Raw genomic sequence first — 13020 nt, 5'->3', positions numbered from 1 at the left:
ACATAAGTTGTCACGATTTATCATACGAGCAGTGTGTGTTTTGATGAAATAGAGCACTCGTTCGAGAACCGTGCGCCGACGTATACATAAGTACTTGTAAACACTGTTGGTGATACCCCACTTGTAAGCAGTTGTGCAAAACACGGCACATTGGCTCAGCTCGCTTCAACACTAGACTATCGATAGGGCTGGCCGAAAAGCTCGTTACTCGTGAGTTTAACGAGCACTCGGAAGCTCGACTCGATAAGGCTCGTACTCGTTAGTTAATGAGCTGAGCTGAACAACAATTTTAGCTCGATAATACAAATGAACTTAACGAGCTAGCTCGCGAGTATCACGAGTAGCTCACTTGGCTCGTTAATTTTCAGATCACTAATTTTTAGTTTAATTACTAGATGCAAAATACTAGTGCTTAGCCCGGCCCACCGTCACAGGCCACAGCCCACCACCTCCTCGGCTCCTCCCCCACGTTTTGTTCACTTTTATGGCCTCGTGGGAATCTGTTCAGTTGGCCTTTCGAAGAGACTAGAGGAGGAGTCGAGGAGACTAGCAACAGTAGCAGAGTAGCAGGGAGTGGCGGCTATATCTAGGTCTTCATCTCTTTGACCCCGGCGTGGCGACGTGGCTCTGCTTCCTTCTCTACTCCGGCGGCCGCCGGTGACGACTCCAGTCCGCCTCCTCCCACCTCTGCCATCTCCATCCTCGTCCCCATTGAACGGCGCGAGCGACCAGCACCTGCAGCCGCGACTCCAAGCATGGAGTCCAAGGCCCGAAAGAATGTGGTAAGGAAGAGGACTTCGGCCTCCGATTCAGCATCATGGGAGTCTCCTTCGACGGCAGGAAAGCCTTCTCATCCTCGACAGCAAGCGCAAGGACAAAGGCGTCTAGGAGCAGAGGCGGCGACATCACCCACATGCTCTGACGCTGATGCCGATGCCGTTGGCGTTGGATCGGGACCGGTGAGATTGTTTGTCTCACACTCTCCTTTTCAATTTCTATTAATTCCAGTTCATATTAGCATATACTTTGAATCTTTGACGCCCTAGGTCATCCAAATTGTAGTTAATTGATTGTGAATCTGCTGAAATACTTGTGAATCTGCTGAAATACCAACTGTAGTTAGTTGATTGTGGAAATACAAGCATAGTTAGGTGACATACTTTGTCACACACACACTGACACACGCACCAGATTAGTCATTTTTAAGTACCTAGCTGAATGTTTGTGGATATCTTGTGGATTATAATTTCATTCCCTAAATTTTGTACATGTTCTATATCACAGTATCACTTACTACTTAATGCAACTTCTAATTTTGCATAAAACCGTTGGAAGTCTTGGTACAATTTTGCACATTGCAATTAATTATGTAGTGGTACTTACTAATTATTTTGTATGTGTTTCGGTTCATTATTTGTATTCCTAATCAATCAATTCGCATTAATAGTATTTTGTAAATGCTTGGCTTGTAAAATCTGAATCATTCTATTTCATTTTCCACAGGAATATGATGGCGATGAAGATGAATGGGTAGAGGTTAATGAAGGCTATGAGGAGGTTGATGAGGCAGAGGCATATGATATGGATGATGATATGTCAGAGCCCTCTCTTGGATCAGGAGACAATCGAAATGACACAGAAGTTGAGGTCAATGGCAAAGAGAGAGCAAAGAAAAGAGGAAAAAGGAAAAAGGCAGCAGTGGATACTACTAAGGTGAAGGTGAAGAAAATGAGACTTAAACGTGCAGAATGTTGGCAGCATTTCAAGGAGGTCAAGGCTGTAAGTAAGAGGATGCCAGGGGTGGTTGTTACGAAGGCAAAATGTTTGCATTGTGCTAAATTGTTTGCTTATAATCCTGGGGGGTCAACTACTAGTCTCAATAGGCATAAAGATGTTTCTTCAGTCTATCTAAACAAGAAGGGAAGGCAACTATAGCAAGGTACAATCAACTTCGATCCTGAAAAGCCAGGTGCATCTCTCATAGTAAACCATGAATGTAATCATGCGGAAGTCATTAAGATCATAGCAAAGATGATAATTGTGCATGATTATCCCTTTAGGATGGTAGAGCATGCTTGGTTCAATATCCTCCTGAGGTATATGAATGCGTCCTACAAGTTCATTGGTCGGAAGAAAATTAGAGCTGAATGCATGAAGGTGTATCTTTCCGAGAAAGAAATCCTTAAAAAGCAACTTAAGTCTGTTGAAAGCATTAGTTTGACATGTGATCTATGGACTTCAAACCAAACTCTCTCATACCTAGCTGTGGTCGCTCACTACATAGATGATGATTGGGTCATGCAATTGTTGGGGAACGTAGTAATTTCAAAAAAATTCCTACGCACACGCAAGATCATGGTGATGCACAGCAACGAGAGGGAAGAGTGTTGTCTACGTACCCACATAGACCGACTGCGGAAGCGATCACACAACGTAGAGGAAGTAGTCGTACGTCTTCCCGATCCAACCGATCCAAGCACCGTTACTCCGGCACCTCCGAGTTCTTAGCACACGTACAGCTCGATGACGATCCCCGGGCTCCGATCCAGCAAAGCGTCGGGGAAGAGTTCCGTCAGCACGACGGCGTGGTGACGATCTTGATGTTCTACCGACACAGGGCTTCGCCTAAGCACTACAATGATATGATCGAGGTGGAATATGGTGGCAGGGGGCACCGCACATGGCTAAGGAACGATCTCAAGGATCAACTTGTGTGTCTAGAGGTGCCCCTGCCTCCGTATATAAAGGAGCCAAGGGGGAGGGGGCCGCCGGCCAGGAGGAGGGCGCAGGAGGAGTCCTACTCCTACCGGGAGTAGGACTCCCCCCCCAATCCTAGTTGGACTAGGATTCCCCAAGAGGGAAAGAGAGAGAGGGGGGTCGGCCACCTCTCCTAGTCCTAATAGGACTAGGGGAGGGGGGAGGCGCGCGGCCACCTTCGGCTGCCCCTTTCTCCTTTCCACTAAAGCCCATTAAGGCCCATATGGCTCCCGGGGGGTTCCGGTAACCTCCCGGTACTCCGGTAAAATCCCGATTTCACCCGGAACACTTCCGATATCCAAATATAGGCTTCCAATATATCAATCTTTATGTCTCGACCATTTCGAGACTCCTCGTCATGTTCGTGATCACATCCGGGACTCCGAACTAACTTCGGTACATCAAAATGCATAAACTCATAATAACTGTCATCGTAACGTTAAGCGTGCGGACCCTACGGTTCGAGAACAATGTAGACATGACTGAGACACATCTCCGGTCAATAACCAATAGCGGGACCTGGATGCCCATATTGGCTCCTACATATTCTATGAAGATCTTTATCGGTCAGACCGCATAGCAACATACGTTGTTCCCTTTGTCATCGGTATGTTACTTGCCCATGATTCGATCGTCGGTATCCAATACCTAGTTCAATCTCGTTACCGGCAAGTCTCTTTACTCATTCCGTAATACATCATCTCGCAACTAACTCATTAGTTGCAATGCTTGCAAGGCTTATGTGATGTGCATTACTGAGAGGGCCCAGAGATACCTCTCCGACAATCGGAGTGACAAATCCTAATCTCGAAATACGGCAACCCAACATCTACCTTTGGAGACACCTGTAATGCTCCTTTATAATCACCCAGTTACGTTGTGACATTTGGTAGCACCCAAAGTGTTCCTCCGGCAAACGGGATTTGCATAATCTCATAGTCATAGGAACATGTATAAGTCATGAAGAAAGCAATAGCAACATACTAAACGATCGGGTGCTAAGCTAATGGAATGGGTCATGTCAATCAGATCATTCAACTAATGATGTGACCTCGTTAATCAAATAACAACACCTTGTTCATGGTTAGGAAACATAACCATCTTTGATTAACGAGCTAGTCAAGTAGAGGCATACTAGTGACACTAAGTTTGTCTATGTATTCACACATGTATTATGTTTCCGGTTAATACAATTCTAGCATGAATAATAAACATTTATCATGATATAAGGAAATAAATAATAACTTTATTATTGCCTCTAGGGCATATTTCCTTCAGTCTCCCACTTGCACTAGAGTCAATAATCTAGATTGCACAGTAATGATTCTAACACCCATGGAGCCTTGGTGCTGATCATGTTTTGCTCGTGGAAGAGGCTTAGTCAACGGGTCTGCAACATTCAGATCCATATGTATCTTGCAAATCTCTATGTCTCCCTCCTGGACTAGATCCCGGATGGAATTGAAGCGTCTCTTGATGTGCTTGGTCCTCTTGTGAAATCCGGATTCCATTGCCAAGGCAATTGCACCAGTATTGTCACAAAAGATTTTCATTGGACCCGATGCACTAGGTATGACACCTAGATCGGATATGAACTCCTTCATCCAGACTCCTTCGTTCGCTGCTTCCGAAGCAGCTGTGTACTCTGCTTCACATGTAGATCTTGCTACGACGCTTTGTTTAGAACTGCACCAACTGACAGCTCCACCGTTTAATGTAAACACGTATCCGGTTCGCGATTTAGAATCGTCTGGATCAGTGTCAAAGCTTGCATCAACGTAACCTTTTACGGTGAGCTCTTTGTCACCTCCATATACGAGAAACATATCCTTAGTCCTTTTCAGGTATTTCAGGATGTTCTTGACCGCTGTCCAGTGATCCACTCCTGGATTACTTTGGTACCTCCCTGCTAAACTTATAGCAAGGCACACATCAGGTCTGGTACACAGCATTGCATACATGATAGAGCCTATGGCTGAAGCATAGGGAACATCTTTCATTTTCTCTCTATCTTCTGCAGTGGTCGGGCTTTGAGTCTTACTCAATCTCACACCTTGTAACACAGGCAAGAACCCTTTCTTTGCTTGATCCATTTTGAACTTCTTCAAAATCTTGTCAAGGTATGTGCTTTGTGAAAGTCCAATTAAGCATCTTGATCTATCTCTATAGATCTTTATGCCTAATATGTAAGCAGCCTCACCGAGGTATTTCATTGAAAAACTCTTATTCAAGTATCCCTTTATGCTATCCAGAAATTCTATATCATTTCCAATCAGCAATATGTCATCCACATATAATATCAGAAATGCTACAGAGCTCCCACTCACTTTCTTGTAAATACAGGCTTCTCCGAAAGTCTGTATAAAACCAAATGCTTTGATCACACTATCAAAGCATTTATTCCAACTCCGAGAGGCTTGCACCAGTCCATAAATGGATCGCTGGAGCTTGCACACTTTGTTAGCTCCCTTTGGATCGACAAAACCTTCCGGTTGCATCATATACAACTCTTCTTCCAGAAATCCATTCAGGAATGCAGTTTTGACATCCATCTGCCAAATTTCATAATCATAAAATGCGGCAATTGCTAACATCATTCTGACAGACTTAAGCATCGCTGCGGGTGAGAAGGTCTCATCGTAGTCAACCCCTTGAACTTGTCGAAAACCTTTTGCGATAAGTCGAGCTTTGTAGACAGTAACATTACCATCAGCGTCAGTCTTCTTCTTGAAGATCCATTTATTTTCAATTGCTTGCCGATCATTGGGCAAGTCAAGCAAAGTCCATACTTTGTTCTCATACATGGATCCCATCTCAGATTTCATGGCTTCAAGCCATTTTGCGGAATCTGGGCTCACCATCGCTTCTTCATAATTCGTAGGTTCATCATGATCTAGCAGCATGATTTCCAGAACAGGATTACCGTACCACTCTGGTGCGGATCTCGCTCTGGTTGATCTACGAGGTTCAGTAGTATCTTGTCCTGAAGTTTCATGATCATCATCATTAGCTTCCTCACTAATTGGTATAGATGTCGCAGAAACAGTTTTTTGTGATGTACTATTTTCCAATAAGGGAGCAGGTACAGTTACCTCGTCAAGTTCTACTTTCCTCCCACTCACTTCTTTCGAGAGAAACTCCTTCTCTAGAAAGGATCCATTATTAGCAACAAATATCTTGCCTTCGGATCTGTGATAGAAGGTGTACCCAACAGTCTCCTTTGGGTATCCTATGAAGACACATTTTTCCGATTTGGATTCGAGCTTATCAGGTTGAAGCTTTTTCACATAAGCATCGCAGCCCCAAACTTTAAGAAACGACAACTTTGGTTTCTTGCCAAACCACAGTTCATAAGGCGTCGTCTCAATGGATTTTGATGGTGCCCTATTTAACGTGAATGCAGCCGTCTCTAAAGCATAACACCAAAACGATAGCAGTAAATCAGTAAGAGACATCATAGATCACACCATATCTAATAAAGTACGATTACGACGTTCGGACACACCATTACGCTGTGGTGTTCCGGGTGGCGTGAGTTGCGAAACTATTCCAAAAAATTTCAAATGTACACCAAACTCGTAACTCAAATATTCTCCTCCACGATCAGATCGTAGAAACTTTATTTTCTTGTTACGATGATTTTCAACTTCACTCTGAAATTCTTTGAACTTTTCAAATGTTTCAGACTTATGTTTCATCAAGTAGATATACCCATATCTGCTTAAGTCATCTGTGAAGGTGAGAAAATAACGATATCCGCCACGAGCCTCAATATTCATCGGACCACATACATCGGTATGTATGATTTCCAACAAATCTGTTGCTCTATCCATAGTACCGGAGAACGGTGTTTTAGTCATCTTGCCCATGAGGCACGGTTCGCAAGTACCAAGTGATTCATAATCAAGTGGTTCCAAAAGTCCATCAGTATGGAGTTTCTTCATGCGCTTTACACCGATATGACCTAAACGACAGTGCCACAAATAAGTTGCACTTTCATTATCAACTCTGCATCTTTTGGCTTCAACATTATGAATATGTGTATCACTACTATCGAGATTCTTCAAAAATAGACCACTCTTCAAAGGTGCATGACCATAAAAGATATTACTCATATAAATAGAACAACCATTATTCTCTGATTTAAATGAATAACCGTCTCGCATCAAACAAGATCCAGATATAATGTTCATGCTCAACGCTGGCACCAAATAACAATTATTTAGGTCTAATATTAATCTCGAAGGTAGATGTAGATGTAGCGTGCCGACCGCGATCACATCAACTTTGGAACCGTTTCCCACGCGCATCGTCACCTCGTCCTTTGCTAGTGTCCGCTTATTCCGTAGTCCCTGTTTCGAGTTGCAAATATTAGCAACAGAACCAGTATCAAGTACCCAGGTGCTACTGCGAGCTCTAGTAAGGTACACATCAATAACATGTATATCACATATACCTTTGTTCACCTTGCCATCCTTCTTATCCGCCAAATACTTGGGGCAGTTCCGCTTCAAGTGACCAGTCTGCTTGCAGTAGAAGCACTCAGTTTCAGGCTTAGGTCCAGACTTGGGTTTCTTCTCCTGAGCAGCAACTTGCTTGCCGTTCTTCTTGAAGTTCCCCTTCTTCTTCCCTTTGCCCTTTTTCTTGAAACTAGTGGTCTTGTTAACCATCAACACTTGATGCTCTTTTTTGATTTCTACCTCCGCAGCTTTCAGCATTGCGAAGAGCCCGGGAATAGTCTTGTTTATCCCTTGCATATTATAGTTCATCACGAAGCTCTTGTAGCTTGGTGGCAGTGATTGGAGAATTCTGTCAATGACGCAATCATCTGGAAGATTAACTCCCATCTGAATCAAGTGATTATTATACCCAGACATTTTGAGTATATGCTCACTGACAGAACTGTTCTCCTCCACCTTGCAGCTATAGAACTTATTGGAGACTTCATATCTCTCAATCCGGGCATTTGCTTGAAATATTAACTTCAACTCCTGGAACATCTCATATGCTCCATGACGTTCAAAACGTCGTGGAAGTCCCGATTCTAAGCCGTAAAGCATGGCACACTGAACTATCGAGTAGTCATCAGCTTTGCTCTGCCAGACGTTCATAACATCTGGTGTTGCTCCAGAAGCAGGCCTGGCACCCAGCGGTGCTTCCAGGACGTAATTCTTCTGAGCAGCAATGAGGATAATCCTCAAGTTACGGACCCAGTCCGTGTAATGGCTACCATCATCTTTCAACTTTGCTTTCTCAAGGAACGCATTAAAATTCAACGGAACAACAGCACGAGCCATCTATCTACAATCAACATAAACAAGCAAGATACTATCAGGTACTAAGTTCATGATAAGTTTAAAGTTCAATTAATCAAATTACTTAAGAACTCCCACTTAGATAGACATCCCTCTAATCCTCTAAGTGATCACGTGATCCAAATCAACTAAACCATAACCGATCATCACGTGAGATGGAGTAGTTTTCAATGGTGAACATCGTTATGTTGATCATATCTACTATATGATTCACGCTCGACCTTTCGGTCTCCGTGTTCCGAGGCCATATCTGCATATGCTAGGCTCGTCAAGTTTAACCTGAGTATTCTGCGTGTGCAAAACTGGCTTGCACCCGTTGTAGATGGACGTAGAGCTTATCACACCCGATCATCACGTGGTGTCTGGGCACGACGAACTTTGGCAACGGTGCATACTCAGGGAGAACACTTCTTGATAATTTAGTGAGAGATCATCTTATAATGCTACTGTCAAACAAAGCAAGATAAGATGCATAAAAAAGATAAACATCACATGCAATCAATATAAGTGATATGATATGGCCATCATCATCTTGTGCTTGTGATCTCCATCTCCGAAGCACCGTCATGATCACCATCGTCACCGGCGTGACACCTTGATCTCCATCGTAGCATCGTTGTCGTCTCGCCAATCTTATGCTTCAACGACTATCGCTACCGCTTAGTGATAAAGTAAAGCATTACATCGCGATTGCATTGCATACAATAAAGCGACAACCATATGGCTCCTGCCAGTTGCCGATAACTCGGTTACAAAACATGATCATCTCATACAATAAAGTTCAGCATCATGCCTTGACCATATCACATCACAACATGCCCTGCAAAAACAAGTTAGACGTCCTCTACTTTTTTGTTGCAAGTTTTACGTGGCTGCTACGGGCTTAAGCAAGAACCAATCTCACCTACGCATCAAAACCACAACGATAGTTTGTCAAATAGACTCCGTTTTAACCTTCACAAGGACCGGGAGTAGCCACACTCGGTTCAACTAAAGTTGGAGAGACAGTCGCCCGCAAGCCACCTGTGTGCAAAGCACGTCGGGGGAACCGGTCTCGCGTAAGCGTACGCGTAATGTTGGTCCGGGTCGTCTCGTCCAACAATACCGCCGAACCAAAGTATGACATGCTGGTAGGCAGTATGACTTATATCGCCCACAACTCACTTGTGTTCTACTCGTGCATATAACATCAAACCATAAAACCTAGGCTCGGATGCCACTGTTGGGGAACGTAGTAATTTCAAAATTTTCCTACGCACATGCAAGATCATGGTGATGCACAGCACCGAGAGGGGAGAGTGTTTTCTATGTACCCACGCAGACCGACTGCGGAAGCGATCACACGACGTAGAGGAAGTAGTCGTACGTCTTCCCGATCCGACCGATCCAAGCACCGTTACTCCGGCACCTCCGAGTTCTTAGCACACGTACAGCTCGATGACGATCCCCGGGCTCCGATCCAGCAAAGCGTCGGGGAAGAGTTCCGTCAGCACAACGGCGTGGTGACAATCTTGATGTTCTACCGACGTAGGGCTTCGCCTAAGCACTACAACAATATGATCGAGGTGGAATATGGTGGCAGGGGGCACCGCACACGGCTAAGGAACAATCTCAAGGATCAACTTGTGTGTCTAGAGGTGCCCCCTGCCTCCGTATATAAAGGAGCCAAGGGGGAGGGGGCCGCCGGCCAGGAGGAGGGTGCAGGAGGAGTCCTACTCCTACCGAGAGTAGGACTCCCCCCCCCCAATCCTAGTTGGACTAGGATTCCCCAAGGGGGAAAGAGAGAGAGGGGGGCTGGCCACCTCTCCTAGTCCTAATAGGACTAGGGGAGGGGGGAAGCGCGCGGCCACCTTGGGCTGCCCCTTTCTCCTTTCCACTAAAGCGCATTAAGGCCCATATGGCTCCCGGGGGGTTTCGGTAACCTCCCGGTACTCCGGTAAAATCCCGATTTCACCCAGAACACTTCCGATATCCAAATATAGGCTTCCAATATATCAATCATTATGTCTCGACCATTTCGAGACTCCTCGTCATGTCCGTGATCACATCCGGGACTCCGAACTAACTTCGGTACATCAAAATGCATAAACTCATAATAACTGTCATCGTAACGTTAAGCGTGCGGACCCTACGGTTCGAGAACAATGTAGACATGACTGAGACACATCTCCGGTCAATAACCAATAGCGGGACCTGGATGCCCATATTGGCTCCTACATATTCTATGAAGATCTTTATCGGTCAGACCGCATAACAACATATGTTGTTCCCTTTGTCATCGGTATGTTACGTGCCCGAGATTCGATCGTCGGTATCCAATACCTAGTTCAATCTCGTTACTGGCAAGTCTCTTTACTCGTTCCGTAATACATCATCTCACAACTAACTCATTAGTTGCAATGCTTGCAAGGTTTATGTGATGTGCATTACCGAGAGGGCCCAGAGATACCTCTCCGACAATCGGAGTGACAAATCCTAATCTCGAAATACGCCAACCCAACATCTACCTTTGGAGACACCTGTAATGCTCCTTTATAATCACCCAGTTGCGTTGTGACGTTTGGTAGCACCCAAAGTGTTCCTCCGGCAAACGGGAGTTGCATAATCTCATAGTCATAGGAACATGTATAAGTCATGAAGAAAGCAATAGCAACATACTAAACGATCGGGTGCTAAGCTAATGGAATGGGTCATGTCAATCAGATCATTCAACTAATGATGTGACCTCATTAATCAAATAACAACACCTTGTTCATGGTTAGGAAACATAACCATCTTTGATTAACGAGCTAGTCAAGTAGAGGCATACTAGTGACACTAAGTTTGTCTATGTATTCACACATGTATTATGTTTCCGGTTAATACAATTCTAGCATGAATAATAAACATTTATCATCATATAAGGAAATAAATAATAACTTTATTATTGCCTCTAGGGCATATTTCCTTCAGCAATGTCATGTTTTAAACTTCATAGAGCTAGATCCACCTCACTCGGGTAGTGTCATAGCTCAAGCAGTTTTTGAGTGTTGCCAAGAATGGAAAATAGAAGATAAGATCATGACAATCACTATGGATAATGCTTCCACAAATGATAATGTTGCCAAGAGATTGATGGACATGATCATTGCTAGGAAATCGGCTAAATTTATTCCTAAGTACTTCCATGTTCGCTGTTGTGCGCACATTGTCAATTTGATAGTGAATGTTGGCATTGCTATTTTGCAAAATTTGCTCAATAAGCTTAGGGACACTGTCAAGTATTTGAAAAAATCCCCAACACGCATGTACAAATTATTGATGGTGTGCAAGTCTCTGAATATGGAAATTGGGAGAGGTTTATGCCTGGATGTTGCTACTAGATGGAATTCTACATGCAGAATGGTAGAGGCTTGCACTGTGTATAGAGCTGCTTTCAAGGAGTATGCAGAGGTAGATGCTACCTACAAATGGCAGCTTGAAGATGAAGAGTGGGCATTATATGAGAAGATTCAACCCATCTTGAAATCATTTGCTGAGGTAACAACTGTATTATCAGGATCTACCTATCCTACTGCCAACATCTTTTATCCATATATCATGAATGTTAAGATTGCTATCGTAGAGCATGCCATGGGTTCAAATGAAAAATTGAAAAAGATGGGAGAAGCAATGCTTGATAAGTTTGATAAATATTGGGATAGCAATAGTGAAGGTGAGGGAAATGAAAACGGTGGGAAAAACAAAAAAAGGAAAAGAACAATGTCATGGTCATTGCCACCATTCTTGATCCTAGGTTTAAGATGAAACTTGTTGATTATTGTTTTAAGAAAATGTATGGTAAAGAGAAGGGCAGTAGTGAGGCCGAGGAAATCAAATCTGAATTCTTTGATCTCTATGCTACTTATGAGATGGAAAATCGCAAGAATGAGGCTGGCAACAATAATAAACAGAGTTCAATATCTAGTAGGCAAACAAGTACATCTATGTCCTCATTGTTAAGTGGGTTCCAGTCCTTCCTAGAGGAGACAAATTCAGAGCCATCTAAATCTGAATTGACCAGTTACCTTGACGACAAAACCCATCCAATTCTGGATCCAAAGTTCAGCGTAGTTGATTGGTGGAGGTTGAATGCTCATAGATATCCTATCATGGCAAAGATGGCAAAGAACTTCTTGACTATACCAGCAACTAGTGTCTCATCGAAGTCAACATTCTCTACGAGCGGCAGAATTCTTGATGACTATTGTAGCTCTCTCAGCCCAAACATGGTTGAGGCACTTGTGTGTGCTTCTAGCTACATTAAAGGATCAAAAGAAAACCAACTTAAGCCTACAATTGTAGTGGTAATATTACTTGTTCTCTATTGTGTATTATCTTCTTGTAACCTTAAACTCTTGCTAAATGTTAACTGAAATTGCATATTTGCACTTACCTTTGTAGGAAGATGGCAATGATGATGATGTCGAGTTCATTCCATTTCCTGAAGATACGACAGAAAGCAACTAGTAGGCTTCCCATATTTTTATTAAGTGTGATTGTATTGCTATAGCATTGTACTATTGTATATTTGCTTGCATAATAACTAGTGAATTTCTCTATGTCTATGTAGGAAGATGAAATTGATGAACCGATGAGCAACTGATGTGAGGAGCAGGAGCTACTTTGCATTTCCTCACCTAGCAGCTATCATTTTATTTCGGTCATTGTTATTTATGTAAGACCTTATGTTTGAACTGTCATGCTGAAGTGGCGAAGTAGTTAATATAATATGTACTGCTAGTCTGCTAATCGAACTTGATCCAATGCTGAGCGCCTAAGCCATGTTTGGCTTTCTCTTTTGAAGTCATGGACTTGTCTTTGTCAATGGCCCTACTTATTGTTGCTGTTCACCTCGCGATTGTGTATGAAGTATGAACCATAATGGTGGTCTGACTTATGATTGTGTCACTCTGTGTTGCTGTTGGTT

The 13020-nt window shown here is 43.4% G+C and overlaps 1 pseudogene; it reads left to right on the top strand.

Moving 5' to 3' along the window:
• The first annotated feature begins 755 nt into the window (after nt 1-755).
• Nucleotides 756-12560, top strand: LOC147977028 (zinc finger BED domain-containing protein RICESLEEPER 2-like; annotated as a pseudogene).
• Nucleotides 12561-13020: the final 460 nt, after the last annotated feature.

The sequence above is a fragment of the Triticum urartu genome, chromosome 4A (genome assembly GCF_056163025.1).
Source record: "Triticum urartu cultivar PI428250 chromosome 4A, HENAU_Tu73, whole genome shotgun sequence".
Lineage (NCBI taxonomy): Eukaryota > Viridiplantae > Streptophyta > Magnoliopsida > Poales > Poaceae > Triticum > Triticum urartu.
This window is presented reverse-complemented; position numbering and strand designations above follow the sequence as displayed.